This window comes from Prionailurus viverrinus, chromosome B2 (assembly GCF_022837055.1).
Source record: "Prionailurus viverrinus isolate Anna chromosome B2, UM_Priviv_1.0, whole genome shotgun sequence".
Lineage (NCBI taxonomy): Eukaryota > Metazoa > Chordata > Mammalia > Carnivora > Felidae > Prionailurus > Prionailurus viverrinus.
In genome coordinates this window covers 95,918,972-95,944,961 of record NC_062565.1, presented here as the reverse complement: position 1 = coordinate 95,944,961, position 25,990 = coordinate 95,918,972, and the positions used below count along the sequence as shown (strand labels likewise).

General features: G+C 40.6%; 2 long non-coding RNA genes across 2 annotated transcripts in view; one reads left to right on the top strand and one right to left on the bottom strand.

Moving 5' to 3' along the window:
* LOC125166150 (uncharacterized) overlaps positions 1–19,208 on the bottom strand; it is a 48,840-nt gene extending 29,632 nt beyond the window's left edge. Inside the window, exons 1-2 of the long non-coding RNA XR_007152373.1 lie at positions 19,193–19,208; positions 18,473–18,559 (exon numbers count right to left, since the gene is read on the bottom strand). This is a non-coding gene — a long non-coding RNA (uncharacterized LOC125166150). The remainder of the gene's footprint in view (positions 1–18,472; positions 18,560–19,192) is intronic.
* LOC125166149 (uncharacterized) lies at positions 16,388–18,065 on the top strand. Its single transcript, XR_007152372.1, has 3 exons — positions 16,388–16,765; positions 17,524–17,556; positions 17,676–18,065. It is a non-coding gene; the product is annotated as an uncharacterized LOC125166149 (long non-coding RNA).
* Positions 19,209–25,990: the final 6,782 nt, after the last annotated feature.

The window sequence follows — 25,990 nt, the reverse complement described above, 5'->3', positions numbered from 1 at the left end:
TATATCTTTGAATGGTTAGAAAAAAATCAAAAGAATACTAATTGGTGACAAGTTTTCACAAGAAAGTTCATGAAATTCAAATTTCAGCATATTTACTCATTTCTTTCTGCTTGCTTTCATGCTACAATGGCAGAGTTGAGTAGCTGTGATAGAGAGCAGATGGCCTACTGCTGTGGTCTGAATTGTGTCTCTCCCACCCCAAATTCATATGTTGAAGCCCTAACCCCAATGTAATGATATTTGGAGATGGGGCCTTTGGGAGATAATTAGGTTTAGATGAGTTCATGAGGGTGGGAGAGCCCACATGAAGGGATTAGTGCCCATCTGCGTTGTGAGGCAGGAGAGACTGAGGGGGTTCTTGACTTGTATCCTTGGGCACTGCTGGTCAAGGACAAGGGCCTAGACTACCCCATTCCTCACACATACAGGGCTTACTCCACTCACAAACCATCCCCTTACTTCTATCGTAGAAAGTCAAGACCCAAACAAGTCCTGTATTCTCCATCTAGAGAATGACGGAAGGATTCAGGTCTTGTGGAAAAAAAGGACCAAAGTGCCTCTCCAGGTTTCAGGTAACCATAGTCAACATCAAGACATCCTGGTGTGGTACCAACTTCCCTTTCACAGGCCAGGCCAAAATCAGGTGCCAGAGGTTCCTCTTGGAGTCTTACCTCTGGGATTCTCTATTATAAAAAGTGACAAATTTAAGCACTCTGTATATCTTGGGTAGTATCTGTAACAACGCAACTTAATTTTTCAGAATAAGAAAGCTAAACAAAGTAAACAGAAAAGAAACACTCCAAGAAAAAAAGATGCAATGAAAGAGGACAGGAAAGATGAGAAGTTATACTCTATGGGGATTAATAGAGCCACATGGACTAGAGCAATAGTTTTCAAACTGAACTCTGCAGCCTATGTCTGCTGTTATTCTGTGGCTACAGCTAAGATTCTCAGGTGTCCATTACTGATTAGAAGGCCATTTGCCTTGCACAGTTCTTTTTAAAAATGTAGCCCTGAGCAAGTTATGCATGTTAGGCCACCTGAATGAACCTCCAGTCCCTATAGGCTGAGCTCAGTGAGATCCCAGAAAGAGCATGGAAGTGTCCCACACAGATTCTCTGCCAAAAGGGAGTCGTCCGATAACAAATGAACCCCTGACATGACAGGGCATGCTGTGATAGCACAGGTCCACAGCAGCAGCATGGTGTAGGTAGCTCTGTTTTAGCACTTGTACGTTTTGGGTGCTTTTTTGACCTTAAAACTAGAAAATAAAAAAAAAAATCCAACCATTGATGATGGATATAATAAGATTAATTAGCCTTAAGATGAATTGAACCCAACTGGGCAATACTTTCATGAAATAGATTGATTTGACAAGGTGAACACAAAACAGAGAAATTAATTGGATGCCCAGGCTGATGTAAGGCTGTAGTTATCAGACAAAACCATGGATTTCATAGTTGGGTTTCAAAAAGTTTTTTGAACTGACTTGTCTCATAATAAATAAATAAGTGCTTTAAATTTAAATACATAAAATGAGTTTATATTCTTATCCATTTTCTTTATGGTATCCAGCCATCACATATATGTTTTATTGATTTAGATTCTGAGCAAACTTCTCTTTGAGAAAACTTTTCTTTGAGAAAGGGCTTCTGTTCCTTAATGAAAAGACATTAAGGATTTGAAGTGCTTGTAGGAGAGTGCGCTGACAGATTCTTGGGTATCTCAAGCTGTGAGACTTAATTATACAAGTTGACTTTGTTTGCAAAGGGCTTCCCCAGGCCTCACCATCCTCCATAGAGAGGACTGGGCACATTTTGGGACCCCTTCGCTTTCTGAGTGGCCTGTTGAACTTCCGTTGACTGTGACCTGCCATAATGGTGAGTCAGATATTCAGGAGGGAGGAGATCATCACCACTCTCTCAGGGCGGAAGTTCAGCAACTTTCTCTGGCCTCTGACACCTTCTGTTAGCTCCTTCTGTTATCTCAGTGGTTTCTCTCATATTTGCACCCGATTCATTAATTCTAGATTCTCCACCTGTAGTTTTTTCTTTCCTCCCTACTTACATATGCAGATATATTTTCTGTACCCTCTTTCTCCTTTACTACAGTTCTGAATGTGTGTGAATTTTTGAAATGAGTGGAGTTCATAGAAAAATCAAAACAAAACATAACCCTCAGGGAATGCTTTGCCTAAAGAATGCCTAATTACTCACCCAAGTAAATTCATAGCTTTTCTAAATTTTTTCTTTATTTTAGTGTGATCCAGCTCTCTGGACCAGAAGAAAAATAAAGCAGTCCTAAAAATCCATGTTAGTATTTGTTACACTATAAAATGGAACTGCGACGAATCTGCTTTGAAGCATATGAGTAACATTTGAAAACCTAATTGTCACATACATAGTAAGAGTATATTTCATCCATTTGAAATTTGTTCAGTTTCCTTGCTTCAAATATCTTTTGCCCAAGTGAGTTTACTTTATGCTGAGAAGCAAAAGCAAGTGTGTATCAATCCCCATGCAAGTGTTCTAGGGGCCAGTGATTACAACAAGAGAAGGTAGCATGGCGAAAGGCATAGACTTGGACACATGGTGGAACGTGACTGCCACCACAAAGGAATTACGCTCGGTCCCTGGGGTCTTCAGGAGAGAAAGACAATGTTGGGCCATGTACTGGCTATGACCTTATGGAGAAGGTGTATTTGAGCTGGGCCTTGTGAAAGGCAGAGTTGAAGAGGAGGATTTCTAGGTGGGAGGTACTGGTAGGAGCAGAAGACAAGGCAAACAAGATGGGAGAGAGATTATCAGTAATCAACATCTATTTTAAGAAAAGCACCAGGCAGGGGAGCCTGGGTGGTGCAGTCGGTTAAGCGTCTGACTTCAGCCAGGTCACGATCTCGCGGTCTGTGAGTTCGAGCCCCGCGTCAGGGTCTGGGCTGATGGCTCAGAGCCTGGAGCCTGTTTCCAATTCTGTGTCTCCCTCTCTCTCTGCCCCTCCCCCGTTCATGCTCTGTCTCTCTCTGTCCCAAAAATAAATAAACGTTGAAAAAAAATTTTTTTGAAAAAAAAAAAAAAAAGAAAAGCACCAGGCAAAGCCCTAGAGAAACAGGGATGAATAGATAGCTAGTGTCTAGCCTCTGCCCTTACTTCAGGAAAGGGTACCACCAAACACCCCCACCTTCCCTCCTACACTCAGATGTTACCTGACAGAGCTTACCCCTTCCTGCCCGCCAGTCAGGGAAGGGAGGAAAATCCTAGAAAGCAGGAACTGCTTGACTTCTTTTTTGTGCATCCCCAGTACCAGGCACTTAGTAAATAATCAGTGCTCACTGATGTTATAAAGAGGACACTAGGAACAAAAGACAGTGTGATTTAGAAAGGGCAGGGCACAGTTACAGGAGTAAGGGGGCAGGGGTGCCAGCCCTGAACAATACAGGAAGGAAGGTAAGCCTAGGAGAGCATTTCCACTAGTATGAGCTCTGTGAGAAACGTCGGGGCCATTTCCCAACAGGCTTTGACGAGAATGCAGGATTGAGGTGTTTGAAGTTTAGTTTGCACATGATGTAATGCCACTATAGGGTCTGGAGATAAGATGAGATTTCATTAAAACGGTGCATTTTTCACTGAAGAAACACCCAGTGAATAAAAAGAGTGCAGGGGAGAAGAGGACAGGCCTGGTCCCTGCCCTCTTAGGGTGTAGCATCTGATGCAGCAGGAAGCTTAAGCTGACACCACTGTGGAGGAAGCATGTCACTGGGAGCTTGGAGCTGGAGAGAGTCATTTAACAGTTGAGTTTAGGAAAATGTAAAGAGGGGCACCTGGGTGGCTCAGTTAAGCGTCTGATTTCAGCTCAGGTCATGATCTCATGGTTCTTGGGTTTGAGCCCCACGTTGGGCTCTGTGCTGACAGCTCAGAGCCTGAAGCCTGCTTCCCATTCTGTGTCTCCCTCTCTCCCTCTCTGCCCCTCCCCCACTCGCACTCTTTCTCTCAAAAATAAATAAACATTTAAAAAAAAATTGGAAAACCTAAAAAAGGCTGACCAGTGCAATGGAATGGGTAGGCAAGCCCGCGTTCACTAATCCTCAAGTGAGGAGTGACAGTAGGAGGTCTTCAGGAATAAAGAAGCAGAGAAAAATCTAGATAACGTGGGGAATATATATGTTACCTCCTTTGTTTAAATGTCTGAAGAAATGAAAACATCTAAAAGTACCAAGGAAATCAGGGGTGCCTGGCTGGCTCAGTCTGAAGAGAATACAACACTTGATCTGGGGTTGTGAGTTTGAGCCCCACGTTGGGCATAGAGATTACTAAAAAAGAGGTTATATTACTAGTAAACTTTAAAAAATAATAATAAAGGTACCAAGAAAATCAGTTTTGAATTTTACTTTTTATTTTCCAACCCTCTCTCATCTATGTGATTTGGAAGATGTATTAGTAGTTAATTTTACATGAATGATCTGCTCAAACAGCACTGTAACAAAAATACTGGCTGCTTTTGTGTCAAATAAGTTTCGATTCACCAACTCCTAAAGAACATGTCAAATGGCAATGACATGAACTTAGAAACAATCAGAGAAATCACACCAAGAAACAGAAAAACATGTCAGATCCCGTTGTGACAAAGCCCCAGTGAAATAATGCAAATAATCATTCATTTGAGTGCAGTGTGTTTTCATCTGTTAGCACGCCTTCCAAATTATATGCAAGTGGCATAAGCAATTACTGAACACGGGAGTTAGGTAAACTTCCTATGATACACCATGGCCCAGGGAACGAGGGGACCCTGCTCTGTTGTCAAAGTACAGAAGGCACAAGCAGGATTGTGGTCTTCCAGCTAAACCCTCTCTCCTCTCCGCCACACAGTGCCTGAATGGGTAGCAGACAGGGGGCTGATGGAGAACACAGAGTGGCCGGGACCACGACATGCCATGGCTTCCCAGGACAGGAAAGGAGAGTAATTTCTCCATTAGGCAGTCCCCCCACTGCCCCCCCCCCCCGCCCCCAGGCCCTGAGTATACTTGCTGACACCTGGTCATGGTCTTATTTTCTTCCCTCTTTCTCTTTCATGGGGAGATGCACTGAGGTAACTAGTGTGAGGGTGGAGGAAAAGAGAAGACAACGCAACACTGAAGTTAAATGATGTTTTCAGAGAATCGCCAGCTTCAGTTTCATCAGAGTTGAGGCTCGCCACATAGGGCGAACTGATGAAATTCTCTTAACTGCAAGCTCACTAGGCAGGGGTCCTTTGAGGAAGCAAAGCCACTTCTTTTCCCTGACATGCTTTCCTCTTCCTACGAAAGTAAAGTAACCAACTGGGTAGAGAAGTCACACCATTGGTTTTGGCTGAGCCTGAACACACCCATAAGGAGAGGCTTAAGTGTTTACACACAGCACGTTCATCTCAATCTAAACAAGGATCTCATCTCCGGGGAACACAGCACTTTCCATGTTCCAAGGAGTCAGACACCTTCATTAGAAGGAAGCGGAACCTGTAAGGAAGTAATAAGCAGTTTGGATGAGGACTGTTGTTGTTTCGAACTTAAGAGGCTAGAAGTGGCTCATCTGGGGTCACAAAACCAGCCTGTGACTTACTTCAGGCTTCAGAAGTCTTGGGAAGCCAGAGAAGTAACCTCTCTGGAATCCACAGAGTTATAAACACCAAGGGAGTCTCAACCCAGAAGGATATGTATAGGTGAAGTTTTGGGGTTTCTGTTACCAAAATGATATTGAAGATGATTATAAAAGAACATGTAGCATAATCATCAATATTTAAATCCACAAACAGCATATGTTTTAGTAGAGAGAATCTTAAGTATTTTCCTATTTTTCTTCTCCTTCATTCAATCCCCTCCCCCCCAAAAGAAAGGGGCAGGAAATCCTTAAATTTTGTATTTCCAGCCAAGGTTGGAGTGTTTTAATAAAAAAAAAATTCGAGTTCGGTGTGTAAAAAATTGAATTCAATGGTCAAACTTTTGAAGCCAAAGTTTGGAATTGAAAGTTGTTTTTTTTCCCCACTTTAAAATGTTTTCCATATCGATTTTACTCAAAACCTAATATCCAAGGAGTGCCTGTGAACAAACAGAAAACCTAAACCTCATTGATTCTGCAAGTTACTGGAAGACTTTTATAAAATGAGTTCTCTTGAAATTAAACACCTGGTTTGACAGCTTTGCTAATTACAGTCCGCTCTACAGAGTAAGGCCAAGGCCTGTGGCCAAGCAGACAGATTAGCCACAGTTACTCAATAAGACAACTATTTAGTAGAGACAAACCCTGGGAGAGAAACCTAAGAAGTCATGTGCATATCCAAACAGGCTGCCACAGTGTAAAGAAATCCCCTTAAGTCACTTTCGGCTTCATTAGCACATGAAAATGGGGTAATTGAACATTCTTCAGCCTTCCATCAAGTGCCAAAATCAATCATTCATGGAAATTAAGTTTTGATAAGAGGTGTTTAAACACTGTCAGAGACTTCTTGAATGTGTCATTCTTTCAGCCCGGAGAAGATTCCAGCCAGCACTTAACTGTACAAAGGGACTGGAGAATTAAAGGTATCAGTCCTGTTGTTAACTAATGACATTATTAGAAGAACCATAAACCAGAAGAGGAAATCTAGCAAGGAGTTTGTTGTTCCCATAAAAACATTTATTTTGGGGAGGCTGTTCTCTTTTTCACAAACACAGCATTTCTAAAAGTTGTTTTCATAAGTTCATAAGGACATAAACATCTATTCTAAGAAGGTTTTATACAGACCATATTATTTTCAAATCATAATGCCAGAACATATAGAATATTTTAAAGTGCTTTAATATGTTCATAAAAGCACAACATGTTATGCTATTAACCATTATCGGCAGCATCCCTCAAAAAAAAAAAAAAGTTATCCAGATTTTGTGTTTCCAAAAGCTTAAAAAGGATGCAGCAACAACCCTCAGGGGAAAGGAATGAGGTTTAAAATAATCCATTACTCTCCACAAGCAAAACCTTCCCTTTTTTTTCCAGATAAGTTATCTTCTGAACTGTAGGAAAACCAGAAAGTAAAACACTACAACATCACTTGGCTCTTTTGTTAAACTATATTCCTTCAACCTGTAAATATTTGCAAAGGGTGAAGAAGTTACTCAGGTAAGTTACACTTACCTTTGTGCCACAAATGCCAATCTTTTAAACAATATTAGTTAATAGTTACAATTCACTGCTGCTGAACAAAAGGATTCTAAACCAAGGGGCTCTGATGAAAGATGAACACTCTGTTTCAATATTTATGTTAGTATATATGTTACTGTCTTTTTTCTACCTCAAATAGCTCAAAGTGACCATATCCATACACGGATACACACATTCCATCTCAGCAGCACCTGGGAAGGTCATGCCAGCAGCTCTGTCTCCAGGTGCCCATCAAATACTCCCTCACAAAGAGAGTGGAGAGGTCAGGCTGCAGAGAGCTACCCTAGCCCCTTTCCCTTTTCAGGTAGTCCAGCCCCCTGAGAACCTTTGATCTGACCATCAGCAAACACACACTCCCATATTTTGTACTTTTAGGGATAGATTTCAGAAAAGGGGAGGGGTGACATTACCCACAAAAACAAAATGACTCTTTCCGAAACAGTCCATACAGCCAACACAAGGAAAGTGTCCCCCACTCCCTTCCTCCATCCATCACCCTCTGTCCCCACTTCCTTCTACCTTTGGAGACTGCTTTGCAGTGTGCTGGGATACAGGCACACCAAGCTGTTCTGCTGTGTCAAAAATTAGCAAGGTTCGGATCTGAGGTGAAAGTCTTTTTGGAATCCAAAAAAAGACAAAAACAGAAACAAAAACCCACCTACAAAACCTATGACTTTAGCCATTGGATAGGAATGAAAAGCACGTGGCTACTAGACCTTTTCAAATGGTCAAAAAAAAAAAAAAAAAAAGGCTAACCGATTTTGCCTAGAGAATGGTCTGGAAATCTAATTACTGTAACTATAAAATAAGAAAAATAGTAATAAAGACTAGGGCCAGAAATATTGCCAGTCCAAAATAAAAGAAATGCAGAAGGTAACAATAATTTTTTAAAATATCTAAGGTACACCTAAAACTAATACAATGTTATATGTTAGTTATATCTCCCCCCCACACACACACACACACCAAAAATGTCTAAGGGTAATAAGGAAGCAAAGTAGAGACACAATTTCTAGAAAAGCAGCACCAAGAAAGGGTATACGAATTCAATGAAACCAGCAGATTACAGCCAGGCACACTTAGCACCCAATAAACCTGCAGTCTCCGGGTGTTTGTTTTCTATTAAAGGGTGCAGTGACTATACAGACGCCTCCTCTTTCCTTCTAATCAACTCTTTCCCTTCCTTTTGCAGCCTGAACGAGTAAACTAGGTTATTAAAAAACTTCCTGGTTATAGGAAGCATGACACACAGTGGTCAGGGCTGGATGGCTTGCCAGGGAAGACCCTGGTTTGTGTTCCTTGTTCCTAAAGCCTCCTTTCACTCTCAAAAGTGTCCTGCTATGGATCATAAATTTTATGGTCACTCTATTTGTCCTGTGGGTGTGTGTGTATATATATAGATTTCTACATATATATATGATGAGTGAATGAATAAATAAGCAACTATCTTCAATTCCAACTGTATGTTCTACATGTACCTGTAGAGGAATTCTCTGAGTGGGCATATCTTGGTCTTTACTGAACTTGGAGGAAAACAACTACTATAAAAACAAAAAGAACAAAAACCAACCAGTCTAAGACCACTGCCTTATAATAAAGGAAAAACTCTAATACACCATAATAAGTAATCCTGCTGAATGCTTCAAAGGAGAATGACTAACTTACCCCCACCCTTCCAGCCCCCCCTCCACTTCCATCTCTCTCTCTCTCTCTCTCTCTCTCTCTCTCTCTCTCTCTCAATCACACACAGTTGAGGAACCTGGCCAAGCAAGGTTCATCCCAGAAAATGGATGAGAAACTGAGAAAAATCAGGACTTTGAAACAGAAACTGTATACTCTTTAGGTATAAAAGAAGCATCTAGGGCCAATTTATGGTAAATCACAGAAGGGAATGAATTGAGTACCATTTCTTCTCCCATTGGACAAAGGCAATGAGATAAGAGAAAAAAATCCCTCAAAATATTTATGAAACAGCTATGATGTAAATTCATATTCACTGAAGTACTCTGGAAGCTTGTGTAATGGAGAATACATTTTAAAAATCAAAGGACCAGACATCTTCCTACTTTTTAATGTCTTAAGGATGAAATAATCCAAAGTAAATTTCCAATTACATAAAACTTTGACAATCCTATTTTTTTTACTCAGTCCCCAAAATAAATACTTATCAGCACCAATAGACACCATTATCTAACCATTTCCCTGTAGCTCAACAAGGTAAATGTTTCTAAGCAATTCTCTATGAAGTTAAACATTAAATTAAAAATTAAAACACCACTAAGAAACTTGTGATGACCTGAAGGCATTTTAAGAGCAGCAAAGGTTAGAAGGGCAGCTCTCAAATAACACCCATTGTTCTAACTCTACTTAATGACAAAAGGAGAAAAGAAAGCGATTACCTGGCCTTACCTCAACATCTCAATTCAAATGCTACTTAAGAAAACAAACCCTCATTTTTTGCAACCGAACGCTCTTCAGCTTGGTGAACCTGAGTTTTTTAAAAACGAAATTAACTTTTCTAACTCTGAGCACCAAAATTCAGGGCAGCCAAATTCAGCAGCAGATTTGAAGTTAGGATAGTATCAATTGCATCATGCATTTCAACGAAGACCCAAAGATTAAATAGAGAAAATGTTAAATAAATATTTCCAGCTTAAAATTCCAAAAAAAGTTATTCGAGGATATTAGCATCCAAAAAAGTTATTTTTTTTATAAACTGGTTTTCTACTTTGCAGAGAGTACATATATTGACATCAAAATCCATATGGAAGAGCAAAAGGCCAAAAATAACTAAAACAATTTTGAAGACTACAGACTACTCACCCTGCCAGATGTCAAGACAAAGCATTTCACTCCATTGCAATGGTACAAGAATAGCCAAATGAAAAGAAGAGACTCACAGATGTACCTATGGATCTCATAAATGAAGGAGGTAGCATTTTAAAAGTATAAGGAAAGGATGAACAATTTAATAAATGGGTCTTGGACAATTAGATATTCATCTGGGAGAAAAAATAGATTTCTACATCTTGCCAAAAACAAAAATATATTTTAGATACATCAAAGACAAAGAAAAACTTTATGAAACTTAAAAGAGAGTATTGGTAAATATACCCATGACTTAAGGCTAAGGAATAACTTCTTAAACAAGAGACAAAAGCACAAACTTTAAAGGAAACGATAAATACATTTTTCACTCTATTAAAAAGAAACACTCTTGCTTATATGGGTATCTGAAAAAAATCCAAATTCATGGGTATAGAGAACAGAGTGGTTGGGGGGGGGGGTTGGATTGGGCAAAATGTGTGAAGGGAGTCGAAGGTACAAACTTCCAATTATAAGATAAGTAAGTCCTGGAAATGTAATGTAATGTACAACATGGTGACTCTAGTTAATAATACTGTATTCTATATTTGTAAGTTGCTGAGAGTAAATCTTAGACGTTCTCATCATAAGAAAAAAAAATTTGTAACTATATGTGGTGATGGACGTTAACTAAGCTTATTGTGGTGATCATTTGAAAATATATGCATATATCAAATCATCATGCTGGACACTTAAAACTAATACAATATTATATGTCAATCATATCTCAGTTAAAAAAAAACAAAATAAAACTTACACATTTTTAAAGGTGCCATAAACAATGCCTGGCGAAGCCACAGATCAGGAAAATATTTTTACGGCAAACAAAACCAATAAGGAATTAGAACTCAGAATAAAAAAGAATGATAAATCAGTAAGAAAAACAAGCGACTCCAAATAAAAAACAAGCAAAATACGGGAACACGCAATTCATAGCAAAAGGAAAGTCAGACATTTAACAGTGAAAAGATGTTCAGTCTCACTTGCCATTAGGGAAATCTAATTTAATTTTTTTTTTAACATTTGTTTATTATTGAGAGACAGAGAGAAACAGAGCATGAGCATGAGAGGGGGAGACATAGAATCCCAAGCAGGCTCCAGGCTCTGAGCTGCCAGCACAGAGCCCAATGTGGGCTAGAATTCACAAACCATGAGATCAAGACCTGAGCCTAAGTCGGAATCTTAACCCAGGAGTCACCCAGGAGCCCCAGGGAAATCTAATTTAAAACAACGAGTCCCCACTTTATACCCAGGTGAAGTGCGAAAATATCTGAAAGTCTGACTATATCAAGTGTTGGTGATAATACAGTTGCAACAGAGACTCTCACATACTGCTAGTACCTGTGTAAATTGCGGCAACCATTAAAAGAGCAATTTAGTGATATTTATTAAAGCTGGAAATAGGCATAGCTATGATCTCACAACTCCAATTCCATGCAGTACTCAAGAGAGACAGCCTGTGCACAAGGAGACATGTATGAGGGTTTCACAGCGCATCATTTGAAATAGCAAATATTATTAAAAAAAGGAAGTTCGTGATGGTATAACCATTAATGGAATACTATGGCATTGTAGTATTGGACCAAAGGAATGGAATGGACCAAAGCAACATATATTAGTGTGAGTAAATCTCAAAAAACCCATAAAGTTTTAGTTAAAAAGAATACATACAGGGTGCCTGGCTGACTCAGTCAGTAGAGCATGTGACTCTTGATCTCCAGGTTGTGAAGTGAAGCCCAACATTGGACATGGAGCTTACTTAAAAAAAAAAAAAAATGATGCTATTTATGACAGATTTTTAAATAAGCAAAGCAATACTATGAATACATACAAATGGAGTAAGTCTAAAACTCGTGCATGGGAATAACCTTGGTTATGGAGGGAGGAAAAAGAAAGAGATGGAAGGGTAGGAAGTTTTAACATAAAAACATATATTTTTAAAAGCTGAAGCAAAGACAGCTTTGATGTGTCTTGGAGACAGGTACATAGAGAGAAGTACACTGGAGATAGGTGTTGGTTATATTATTCTGTTTTTTGGTACAGTGGAAATATGTAAGTGAAGGAGGTCACATATTTTACTTTACCTTAAAAATGACATCAGTGAAAACAAAATACTGTACTCTGAAAATACTCTGAAACTCTTAGATTTAAGCTGGACATGTTTCAAATATAATTTCATTTCAACTCTCCATATTTAATCAATAGGGGAAGCAAAGCATTGCAATTAAGTAACTCCAAAGGTTATAAAAGTTGTTGCTACTGCACTGAAGGCCCTTAGCTGAGCCATATTACATGAGGCCAGAGGTTTGGAGACCTGCTTTGGTATACTTGAATCTATTACACAATGGCACTCAAGCTTGAGAGAACTGAATGCTAGGCAAATAACAGAAGGGCCAACACAAGTAATAAAGTCCACAGAAGGATTGCTATCGGCTGAACAAAAGATTCCCTAGGAATCAAGTCTATATGGGACTGTCAGGAACAGACAGTACCTTCATGAGCAGAGCTGGGAAGAGAGACTAGAGGAGAAAATTCCAAATGGGGAAGTGTTTGGAAGGGCCTTGGGTCTGCTGTATACTTGGGACATCAATTTTCTCTGGTTCCAAGGTACAGTGCTCTACTTTATCACTGACCAGAAACTTTCTGGATGCTGGGGTCTTGCTCTAGTTTAATGCAAACAAAAGCATTATGGTATCAACTTCGTCTACAAATTTTGTTCTAATTGATCAAATGTAATTTCTAAATTTGGATGAAAAAGTACATGTGTATTATCTTTTAAAAAATCCCAATGCAAAACTGTAGCCAGGTTGATTTGTTATAACCCAGTAAAGAGAAATAGATACTGCCAGCCATAAATGATAAAAATTTCCTTTCAATGAGCATTGGCTAACAGTCCTGGGGCTGACAAAGAAAAGATGTGAGAAGGAATGAAGTTCTTAGAAAAATTGGGAATTAACGTCATTTTATTTTAAACTAGGTGGATTGGTTTCCCTGAGTTTGACTTATGAAGCGGTAATCCTAGGAGAGGTCAAAAATCTAAATGAAATCAAACTAACTGTCAAAAGTACAGAAGGAAACTGCTCTGCGTATCCATTTGACTCACGGATTTGTTAACAGTCTCACTGTCTTACCAACCAAAATGTTGCCTTTTTAGATTAATTTATTTTTGAAACAGAAAATATTTATCATCGAATAAAAGTTTTCTATTTCTTTAAGTATGTCTCTTCTCTTATATTGAAAGAACACTTTTAATTTAAAAAATGAAGAAAGGGTTAATATCTAACCACACACTTCCAGTTTGATGGACCCAAAACACAATTCACAGATATTTCAAGTGTGAAATACTGTGAGAGGCAGCAATGTTAATCTGCAATAACAAACTTGTTAGAAAACCACAACCAGATGCAAATTAAATTTGCAATGAAAATACTTAACATTAATATATTCAAACTCTTTGGGTATATAATTACATATGTTAATGTAAAATAGAAATCAACCAAAGCATATAGTTTTCTCATAGAGTATTTCTAAACTCTAACAACCAGTTTACTTTTTAATTCTGGTTGAGTATACAGTACCATTTTACTAAGTAAATTAGTTACAAAACACTGACTTTCATTGTCAGATGTGAGTAAATACTACATGCAGTGATCTTTTCTGTAAAGCAATGATCCTCACCATTACTAAAGTTTAAAGTTTTCCAGTCAAAAGAAAATATTTTTCTTCTGCAGTGGTAATGTTTAACACACATGCTTTTGTTCATATACTATCCACAGATTGTATTAGAGTTCATAGAACCATATTTAAAATTTCATTAGGGAAAACTCCATACGTATTTTACTCAGGCAACTGTTGAAAGACATTCCACTTGGTGTACAAAGCCTTCTATTGCTTACACAAGCAACTTTGTTTACAGAACTATTTAAAGGAGCAAAAGTGGCTAAAGTCTTGAAAGAAAAATCTCCTTGGAATTAAGGTACATTTCTAAAGGGCAAGAAACCACATTTAACTGCAGAACAATGAAGTACTACTGAATTAGACAGTATGGGTCCCTTTTTTTTTTTTTTTTTTTCACATATTCTGGAAGCTCTCCTCTAGATACACATTACAAAGCCCAGAGACCTCTCCTTTTATTTTCCAGCATTGTCCAATAATGCGTACTGCCTTGAATTATTTTATAATTTCCAATAGTAAAGAAATACTTCAAAATCCCTTTTGTGAATCTAAGAGGACAAGCTTTCTAAGGACAACCTCTCCAACCTACTTCCATTAAAAAAGGCTTCTAAGTGGATTGACAGTGGTACTTAGGGAACCTTTAGTCCTAAATGCAGTATCATATCCTATAACCAGTTAAGGAGGCAAGACTAGACAGTTTCCCAAATAGGATGAGACTCTTAATCAAGTTCAATCAAGAAATGTCATTAGCTGCAAAGAGCAAATAAGTAATTTTGTTTAGAAAGGATTAAAATTATACTGACAATTAAGCAAATAACCTAATATTAAAAAGAGAGAGAATAAACTGACAGAAATGATTTTTAAACATATGTAATCCTGGCTCACACTTTAAGGCTTTCTATGATATATGACAAAACTCACAAACATTTAGACGGTTAGAAGTTACTTGGTACAAAATTTTAAATACTGCTATTAAAATAATTTGCCAAGAAAGTAATGTGACCCATCCCAGCACCTTACGTTTATTTGTGAGGCATTTTTATTTGTAAAGACTGGGTTCCTCATTTTCCTCTTCTTACCTTACCCCTTATGGTATGTGTTCAGTACACATTTGTCATTTAAATTAGATTGTCCATCAAGAAGATTTTTACTGCTTAGAACTCTGCAGTAACCTATATATGTATAATGAGAGCGTACAGCACAATGCAGGTAAGAGATGGGACCATAGAGTCATCAAAGAGCCAGAGAAATTAGGAGCAGCATTGGCAAGGCCAGCGTTTGTTTTCTTAGTTACTTGAAAGTGGCAACCCAAAATCCTGATGTGACTCCAACCCAAGAGACAGCCTATTTAACAGAAACAATATTTAATTTGTGTCAGAAGCAGAGGCGTCTAGTCCCCTCTCTGTTGAAAGAAGATGATAATATCAGCCCTAAGTGCCCGTTAGAGATGTTATCACTATGAAACAAAATGTACTTATGAGCCCAAAGACTCTAATGGGTACAGACTCCCAAGAAGATAGACTTCATGTTGTAATATTCCCTCTTCATGTTTACTTTTTAAAAACTTTTATTTAAAATAGCCATAAAGATCTACTAAAAGGTAAGTTATTCTTGCACAGAGGCTGAAGTTTGTTCAAAACCAAATTTCGAAATCATCGCACACATCAAAATACAGCCCATACCATATAGGTTTTGTTTTTGGTTTTTGTCAGTGGAGTAGTTGAATGCTATAGAAAACGTGTTAAGTTTACACTTCTTTCCAGTGCTTTACAATGACAAAATGTTAATCTACCATAGAGAACTTAAAAGGCATGATACCATAAGAATTAGGAACTGGGTATATTTGGACTTTAACTTAATAATTTGTCTTGATGTTGTATATTCAATTTAGAAATGATCAATCACTAAATAACTTTCACTTCACCAAGCAGAACCAGAGATTATTTGACAGCTATTATAGAGAAGTTGACCTTTGTGCTTATATTTCAGTGCACCAGAAGTTTAGCAATATTTATTCAGGTTAAATTATGCATATTTAAAAACTGTATTTAAATGAACAGCTGCTTAAGTATATTCTTTATAAGACTAAGATTATAAGAAAAAGATTTGTGTGATCTGTCCAAGACAATGTGGTATTTAAATGATTTCAACCTGTCTTGCTGACTTTTTAAAATCAGGAAATATTTTTAAAGTAGAATTTCCTAAGATATTTTTTGATTAGAAAGAAATTGAGTTTGAGTAAAGAGGCACTGGAGTGAGAGAGGATGGGGGCCATATCAGACTGAAAGCCTTTTTCAACACAGAGGAAGGAAATGGTGTCACTATAAGACTGTGAAGCAAATATGTTTCCTTGTGTTTTTGTACCACAATGTTAAAAAAACATCGTATTTTAATTTCAGGCCTTATAAACTAAAGATGTCCTCTAAAATTAATTATACTTATTATTTTGGATCAGAGTCTGTGGCTGACTACATCTGTGACAAACTTCATTGTGCTTCCTAATTAAGAAACCAAGTCTAGCTGGCTGATGGGAAGGAAAAATAGTTTAATTCAAAGGGAAATGTAATACTGTGAGAATAAGCAAACAATTTTTCTCTACCGGGCTTTCAGTGGGAGCAGAGCTTCCCAAATCATCTGTATGGTGTATCTACTGTGCATTTTATTATTTCCCCCACTTGTGTCTTTCTTATAACGTTACAGCTAAAGGTTTTACTTAACCAATTCCCTTCAAACGCTCTTCCTCTCTATCCTGCACAGTGGTGTGCTTTCAGCAGACTGCTAAGAACAACTTCAAGTCAGACTTTCTCCTTTTGGTCCCTCCTCCCGTTTTGAAATTTTGTTTTTCGTTTCTATATATATCAAAATGTTTAAAACTCAAAAAAAAAATAATCCCCCCCCCCCCCAAGGCTCCGCTAGAAAAGAAAAGGAAAAAGGAAACAAAAACCCTACGGGACCGTCCCCAGGAGCGCCGAGACCGCCAGTTAATAAGCCCAGCCAGGTGATCGGGGGGAGAGGCAGTTCGTAGCTCCCTGACCCCAAGGAGAACTTGACAACACCAGGTAAGTACCCCCAGATGGCACCTGCCCAGACCCTCTTCCGCCCAAACCTAACCTATATAGCCGGTTACCAAGGACCTGAAAGAAGGTGGGGCAGGGAGGTGGGAGGAAAGAGGATGAGACTGTGCGAGGAGCTCAGATGGCCATTCCGCCGCTTTCCAGTTTGAGTCATCTCTCTGGTTTTCAAAACCTGGGAGGGGAAGTGCGCGTCTGCCAGGAGTTAAGCGGTGTGCTAGGCGGGAAAAGAAGCGCACTCTAATCCTCTCGACAAGGGGCCCTCCTCTCTCGGGGCCAAAAAAAGCGCAAGCCTTCGGGATGCTCCAAGGTCTGCAGAGGCTTCTGCGACGCGTCCACTGGCACCCGACTGGGGCGGACGGCGCGACCTGGACTCCCCGGGGCTGGCTCGCCGCCAGCCCTGCGCCCTGCGGGCCGCGTCCGCAGCCCCGCTCGCGGAGGTTGTCTTACAGCTCCTACCCCCGGCTGCCAGTGCCGCCAGGGCTGCTCAGAGAAAGCTGCGATTAGGCAGCTACGAGCAGGACGGTGCTTGCGACCGCAGAAGCGTTGGAGAAAAGATTTCCCAGGAAGCTCGCCCTGCACGAGCCCCTTCTGGAACCCAGCGGACCTTAAGACACAATGACGAGCTCTAAACCTATTTCGAGAATCCCCTATCTGATGTCAGGACCCCTAATTCTTTTCTTCTCCTCTTGTCCAAAAGAACATAACATTTTGATAATTTTCCTCCCCCCTCTCCCCTTTTTAAGGGTGACTTTACATAAAGGAGCTCGGAGGAAAAGGTGCGTAATGGAGAAGCTATCTTCACTCTGTCACGCGTCCCCGCTAGCCTTCCAGCGGAAGCGCCAGAGCAGAGTTGTTGGTGTTTTTTTTTTTTTTTTCCTTTAATTACGCAATTTAGGCTAATGGAGTCCAATCGAGAGCCGTCAGTTGCATGCACGCAGACCTCGGTGGCATTCGCTGTTGGAATTGCTTCTTCAACAGTGACCTTGGGTGGGAGAGAGCCTGTCTGGAGCCGGACCCCCCGTAGCGGCCTCTTACCTCGACCCCCTGGCCTCCCACGGCGTCTCCAGTGGACCGTGTACTCCTAAAGACGTCCCCCACCGGCCAGCTGAGCCGCGCATCTCCAGAGCCGCTCCCGCCCCTCGCCTCCCTCGCTACAGTCCCAGCGCTTTTTAAAACTTTGAGCGCAGCTTTTACGTGACTGGAGAGTCATAAATGCTCCTGCCCTTGTTCAGCCAACATAGACACCCTTGCGTCCCCTTCACATTTCATGAATTACGAGAATATATAAAGCTAACATTCCAAAAATAAGGTGTATCCGAGTCTGCGTTTCATTTACCCTTACAAGTCGGTGACACGCAATTCTATCCTTCAAACAAACCGTAATGACCAGTCCTAACGTCCCTCTTTCTCCCCGGTTTTAATATACCGAATAATTACTGCCGGAGAGATAACTATCAGCATTGCCAGTGTTTACAGTTTAAGCAATAGCAGAGCACCAAATCACCACTCTTCTTACTATCCCTAACCTTGGTCTTGATCTCTTCACTAAAATCCTAGCCTCCCCATCCATTTTTTTTTTTTTTTTGCCACCGTAGTGTTGGTTCTCTGAAAATTTATTTCCCCAAATCGCAAACTTAACGTTTTAAAGACCTTCCAACGTCACCCTCCTCACTGCCATCGTAACCCGCACACCTGCGCAGCTCAGCCCGCTCCTGAAGACGTCGAGCAGGAAACCCAGCTCTTTCCCGAGTGGCATCTTCTCTGCTCGCCTACGTGAACCTAAAAAACAAGCAACTTCAATGAATGCAAACTAAGCTTTCCCGGGGAGAAACGGCGAGGCAGCTACAATCAGTCTCTGATTACACAAACATACCTAGGGGCAGGTTGGAGAGTGAAGGAGGGCTTCGGGGTGGGGGTTGCCAACCTAGAGGTGGATTAAACCAGTTCTATTGTTATTGAGTTTAGGAAAGCTAGCTTTTGTTTCGCGGTGGATATTGGGGGTAAAAACCGAGGAGCTACGGTTAAGCCTCCCAGAAGTCTGTGAAAGAGCAGAACTTTATGTAACGTAGGAACTCGGGTCTTTTAAATTGTTTAAGATACTGAGTTAAACATTAAGACTCAAGGGGGGAAAGACTTAGAGTCATTTGAAATATTGTAAAAGAGAAGAGCTGACGTCTGCATCTATGTGCCCTGTTTTCAGGGGTTCACCGGTCCCCTCTGTCAAAGTGGGAAAGGTGGGGATAGCCGGGCTCCGCCGGTCGCACTTTGGGCCCCCAACGCTTCAGACTTCCTCTAACCATCACTTTGCACTTCGGCTTTGGAGAAAGGAGGCAAACAGTCCTCGCTCCCTCCCCAGCAAACTAGCAGGAGACTACAGGCCCCGACCTCTCCCGAGCCCACCTGGAAACACACCTAAGAGGAAATGCTCTTTCCCGCCCATTAAGTAGGTAGCGGCTGATGAAAGTGATTGTGCACAGTGCCCAGGAGTCCCTAGGGAGGGATGTGTGACTCTGGATGTCTGCAGGCAGGGGCGACATTTAGCGAAAGGAGGTGAAAAGCCCTTTTTACTTTGCATTTAAGCGTCATCAGCCCAAATGACAACTTTGATTGACAGAGAAGTGCTTCCCAGACCCAGTCGCGGCGCGCTCGGCGCGGTACGGCTCGGATTGGGCCGCCTCGGATCACGTGACGCGCGCCACATCCTGGGGACCCGCCCCCATCCCTGGCGCGCGCCCTGCAGCGGCGGCCGGGCCCCGCGCCCACTTTCACTTTTTGCGCTGGGGATTCACAGCCGAGCGGTGGCGTGGGTTTTTTTTTTTTTTTCCTTCAGGATTTTGAGGAACAAAAAGAGGCATTCTAAAGAAATAAGTGTTGCACTTGATCATGGTGGGGGGCTGCTCGTCGGGAATTCCGGACAGGGCCTGGGAAACAGGCGTTTCCCGCTTTACAAGGGTGGAACTGTGTTTGCAGAGCCACAAAACGTTGAGATTTACAAGAACGGCTAGAATCGCGATCAAAAGTAGAAAACAGTCGGCGCTTCATCTTCTCAGCACTGATTTGGTCATTTGGCTTCGAGGAGGGAAGTCTTCTACGTAGTTTATTACGTTAGCTTAGGTAAAGGGCCACCAAAACTAGCTCGTTGTGCAACCTAGGGAACTGCGCTAGTTTGAAAAGACTGACGACGACTTCCGTGTCATCTCCAATCCGTGGTAACTTGACTGGAATCAGTTCAGCACAAGTGTTAAAGAGAGGGCTCTGTGCTAACTGGGGGATGAGCTAGTGAGTCGGTGAAACCTAGGCCCAGCTAATGGGCACCTGCCTTCTACGCTCACTGATTGTTATCATGGTTAGTTACTGTCTATTGGGTTTAAAACATTCTCCGGTAGTTCTAAATAAGTCCACCTTTAGAAAGAAAATATTTCAGGATATTGAAAACAGTTTTTACTAACACTGTGGAGACGGCCCTCAGATCAACTAATGGCCCATTCCTTTGGTCTTTATTTATTAAAAAAAAAAATTACTATGCATATTACATATTTCCAAATGCCCGGGTTGCTAGGTTCTGGGTATAGCAGCAATCTGTGAACCAGTCAGACGGTCTCACATACTGGGCCCGCATAGTGCCCATCAGGTCAGGGCAAGTTGCTACAGTAATTGGATTTCTAAAAAAAAAATAAAAAAAAATTCCCTTCCCTTAAAATATGTCTGCATCACTTGATAGCAAAGTGACCTTTAGCAAGTTGCTCATTTGTCTAAGCCCTGTTTTTTGTTTTATAATCCGTTCCTTTTAAAAGTCAAGAGCAAACCAGGTAAGGCTTGGACAACTGCCTAGCACTGTGGCTGGTGCTACATTATTATTATTATTATTATTATTATTATTATTATTATTATTGCAGTCAAACAATGTACGCTTCTTCCTACCTGTAATTTTAAGTGACAATACAGTGTTGTCCATTCTTCCATGCTTTATATTCATATAGAGGTTTGATTAGGGAGAAGGGAAAGCTCATAAAGCAATTTGCTTCAATCCTATGTTGTGATAGTAACTTCCACTAACTAATTATATGTCATTTTGAAAGTATTTCCTCAAATTTGTTTTGAATATATAATATTACCTTTGAATTTCTTTAACTTCCCCCTTATACTTTTACAAAATGAAAGGGTATATTCTTTGTACTTTACCACTAGTTATTTCACAACCCAACATGGTCACTTTTTTGTGGGGGGGGGGGGGAGAGATTATTATTTTCTCTGGAGAGTTTAGCTGAAAATCTCCTAAAAAAAGTGAAGTCTGGAGTAAGAATCAATTAAATAATGGAAAAAAAAAACACTTTTTTTTTAATTCTCTCTGGGGGGAAATCACACACATATATAAAATCTTACAAGAAATGTTGCTGCATTTTAATTTCTGCTCTTTGGGGGGAAGTCAATTTGGACGTTTGAAATTAGTTTTCCTTTTATTTTTTATTTTTATTTTTTTTAAGATTTTTAAAAAATTTTTTTTTCAATGTTTTTTATTTATTTTGGGACAGAGAGAGACAGAGCATGAACGGGGGAGGGGCAGAGAGAGAGGGAGACACAGAATCAGAAGCATGATCCAGGCTCCAAGCCATCAGCCCAGAGCCCAACGCGGGGCTCGAACTCACGGACCGCGAGATCGTGACCTGAGCTGAAGTCGGACGCTCAACCGACTGCGCCACCCAGGTGCCCCTAGTTTTCCTTTTAAAATTAATGTAATTATCACTAGGTAGCAAGAATATCTCTGGTCTAAACCTCCATCCGGAGCTCCAAATTTCCTCTTCCACAAATGACACTGGATCTGCTGTTTATGGGTTTATATGGAGCTGAATTCATCCCTTCATGCCCCTCTCCGTCTCCATATTCTAGACCTCAGGTAGTTCAACCTCCCAGTTACCCATTCTCCAAACCTACTCAGGTTTTCTCTTTCTATCATATTCTATTTCTTTCTATCATTTTCTCTTTCTATCTCCTTCCATTTGAAGTCAATTATCAAGTCCTGCTTGACTTCACCTCCTAATTATACCTCAGATATGTCCCCTCCCTTCCTTTCTTATTTCCGTTCTTTTGGTTTAGGCCTTTCTTGTCTTGCTCTCTAGCTTACTTGCTGCTGCAGCCTCTTAACTGTGAAGTTCTGCCTTTAAATCCTTATCATTCCCTTCAAACCCTTTCCCTGAGTGACTTATCTAAAAAGCAGATCTGAACATGCCATTCACCTTTAATGGCTTCCCCTTCCTTATCAGATAAAAAATCTAAGCTCTTCACCACAGCATTCAAAGCCTCTGTACATCTCTCTAGCTTTGCTTCTCTCCCCTTCCTGACCTGACTTCACATTCCAACTACACTTCATTCATTCATTTGTTTGACAGTGCTAAGTGCCAGCCACTGTCCTAGGCACTCAGCATACCTTGGGAAACAAAACTCATAGCTTTGCCTTCATAGAGCTTATATGGAAAGGGATGGGTGGTGTCAGTAAACAACACAAATTAGCACATTTTATAGGATCTGGGTGGAGAGTCTAATTTTAGATCGTCTGATGAAGGTTGTCTATTGAAAAGGTGACATTTGAGCAAACAAGAAAGGAGGTAAGGCAGCTACATGAATAAACAGAGGAAGAAAATTTAGGTGGAGGGAACAGCCAGTGCAAAGTCCTAAGGTAGGAGTGTGCTTAGCACATCAAGAAGAGGAGAGAGCAGAGGGAGTAGTAGCAGATGAGGTCAGAGAGAAAATAGGGTGTGTGAGTGCTCTCTTAGATGGGTTCTCATCAGCCATTGTAGTAAGTTGGAGTCTTTGTGTTAAATGGGAAGCCAACCACTTGTGGTCACCCCCACAAGCCATAGTGTTTAGACCTTGTGTTCTAATCATATGCTCCCTTCTGTTTTGATTGTACCCCTCTCTCCAGCTGAATTGCTCTTGTAATTCTTTTTGATTGTCTCTGTTACTGCATTTGCCATATTACTTATAAGACTGAGGTCTTGAGGGAGGATTTTGGTTTATTTATCTTTGTATCCTCAGTGCTCATTAGCAGGCACGTAAACGTTTAATGAATAAATAATGATTATAATTGTTTACAGATTGCTATATATGTTGGGTGTTTTATATGTTTATAAATTCTTAAGACAACCCTACACGGTGGGCTTTATTATACTTACTTTACAGAAGAGGAAATGAGTTTCAGAGAGGTTAAGTAACTTACCCAAAGTCCCAATACTGGTAAATATCTGAGCTAGGTTTTAGCCACCGGCCAATTGCTACACTGTGTTCTTTTCACTCCTGAGGCTTCCTCACTAGAGTGAATGAAAGAGATGGAGGGAATACATCTCTGGTTTTGTTTCTTGCATTTGGCTTTCCTAAGCTTAAACAAATGACCAATTTTACTGTCTATGTACTAATTCATTAAATATTTAATAAGTATCTATTGCGTGCCAGGTACTTGAAATACAATACTGAACAAAACATGTGGTCCCTTCCCTTGTGCAGTTTATACTATAGCAGAGAAGACTCACAATTTGTTTAAGCAAGGGCAGTGTTCTGATGGAGGAAGGACAAAGTGCCACAGGGAACTGTAGCAGCAGCTTCTGACCCAGCCACCCAGGCTGGAGAAAGCTGTAGAATGAGAGCAGATTTCCTGGAGGAGATAATTCCAAGTGGAATGTACCATTGGCCTTAGGGACACTGAAATTCAGAAAGCGGAGGTACATTTAGCTGTGAATAAAAGAATCCCTTATGGACTTGTATAAGATTCTAGGTGTTATACAAAACCCCGAAGAATTTTGTTGTATTCATTCTTTTTTCAACTGTGGCTAATGTTAATGCCCTTCTCCCATATTTGATTACAATCTTTAAGTATAAAACCTAAAGCATAAACTTTTTAACCTTTGTATGAATGTTTTTATTTGGTAAGTTGTTTGACCCATTAGTTTGTGAAGAGTTAATGCAATGTGTTTTAGCAGCTATAAATTCCACAACTATGGAATCTGAGGGCTTATGCAAATTATTTTGTTCCATTGGAACTTGGTGGTATATTGCATCATTGGCTGGAGTTTGGGAACTTGCTACAGAATGCAAATTTTTTTATTACGTTCGTGGAAATGAAATTTAATATTTGCTCACTTTTAATTACTGTTCGATGGATGAGATAATCCAGGAAACCATGACAGGTGGTGTGACCGAGACAGGAAGAAGCCAGGCTGGAAAACCAGAGACCCATACTCAGAAAGTAGCATTTTAGTGCTTTTAAACCGATGGAAAATTAATGGGTTGTTCTCTATAGATTTCCCCTTGTTTTTCAAGTGGGGATAAATTTGGCATAATAACTCTAATATATGACTTGATTTTCAAAATTAAAATTTTAAGGTGAAAATAGTTATTCAGACAACTTGCAACTGGTGGTGGTGGCAACAGAGCAGTTGTTTTTAATAAGAAAATGATGGGGAAGATCAAAGAAGAACAGGGATCAGGATGTGGGAGTGAGTTCTCTTTATTGCAAACTGCTTTGGAGGGAGGTGAGAGATGGAGATTAGAGATGATGAAGACCTTTCCTTTTGGCTTCTCTGATCTAGCCATGGATGATGAGAGTCCCTCTGGATGAGCGTCAAAGAAAAGACATGGTTAAATGGGTAATAAAAGAAAAATCAATTGCCCATAAATACTAAGTGTTTTAAGTTTGAAATTTTCTCTAAAAAGAAAAGAAAAAGAAAACCCTAGTTATTGTAGTTATCTTCTACAGCTTGTAAAACACAAGTTTCCCTAATGGAGCAGGTCCAGCAAGTCTTGGTTATAGACAGAGTTAGGAAGATTGTGAGAATCCAAAGGGTCCTGGCAAATAATGTGCTTTGAGGCTTCAAAAAGTGTCCCAGAGGAGGAGAAAATATTCTGAAAAAAAAAAAATACCAATAAAGTATTTTTTATGTTAAGAACAAAAAGACAGGAAATGTTTTTCCCCCCAAATATTGTTGCATTTACTCCATCTGGTGAAATAAAATAAGACAGATATGTAATCCTCCACAGTTACACAAAACCGCCACCAGAAGGCCAGTTAGATGGAGGAGAGCTGCTGTCCTAGAACAGTATGTATGGCATTCTTGCCCCCTCCACCCCCCCAAAAAAAAAACCCAGGGCCATGTACTGCTTCTCTGAGGCCATCAAAAGTTTCAGACTTAAAACAGAGAAGTTTCTTGGTGAACAGAATTAACAAAATTACAGAACTGTCATCATTATGTTTAAGGAAACCTTTCCCAGTTTGCTAGCTTTCTTCCCAAACATTTTTGCCCTAATTACATTTTTGTTGGTGGTTTAGAAAGGCCAGGACAACCCAAGGGAATGATTCCATTCTAATTGCATCTTTCCCTTCCCAGGAGGCCTGCATCCTTTCATATCCACCAAACTCACTCCATCACTTGATTAACCGTGGTCCACTTGCCACAGAGAGAAAACAACAACAACAAAACACCCAAACAAGCCCTGTGAAATTAACTGGATGTTTTGTTTTTGTTTTTCCCTTTCAGAGATCACAAAGCTTGTGCATATTCTCGTCAGGCATCCGTTTTCATTCAGGGCCCCAGGTGGAATAGAGAAGGTGTGTGTGTGTGTGTGTGCGCGCGCGCGCGCGCGCGGGGTGTGTGTGTGTGCGTGTGTGTGTGTGTGTGTGTGTGTGCGCGCGCGCGCGCGTAGGGGGGTGGGTGTGTGTGTTCCCGAAACGTCAAACAAGCATCAAAGTGTGTGCTGGGGGCCTGTGTCTATAGCTTGCGTTCAATTCTAAAGAGATCGACGACCCCACCCCCACCCCCCCAAGGTTAGGAACCACTGCCCATAACATCCAGATTAGTTCCTCCATTCTTGCTAGGCCCTGTTTGCTGGAAGGTATTGAAAAGATGCTTTGTAAATTTGGTTTAATGAATTTCTACAACAACCTGTGAAATCCTCAGCAAGGGCCCTCAGGATTTCACCTGCGTTCATAGGGAATTGGTCCCAAAGCTTGGGTTCTCCGCGGGGCGTCCTCGTCCCGGGGAGACCCGGTGCCGCCAGGTTCTGGGCGTCCGGTTTGTCTTCACCAGAACAACCAGCCCTCTCCAGATCCGAGAGGGCCCTACACAATCTTCCTTGGATGGCCCGTTCGGCGGGAATCTTGGATTCCCCTTTCCTTCGGACAGCTGAAGGACGACAGTAGAGGGAAAAAGGAATCGCTCTTAG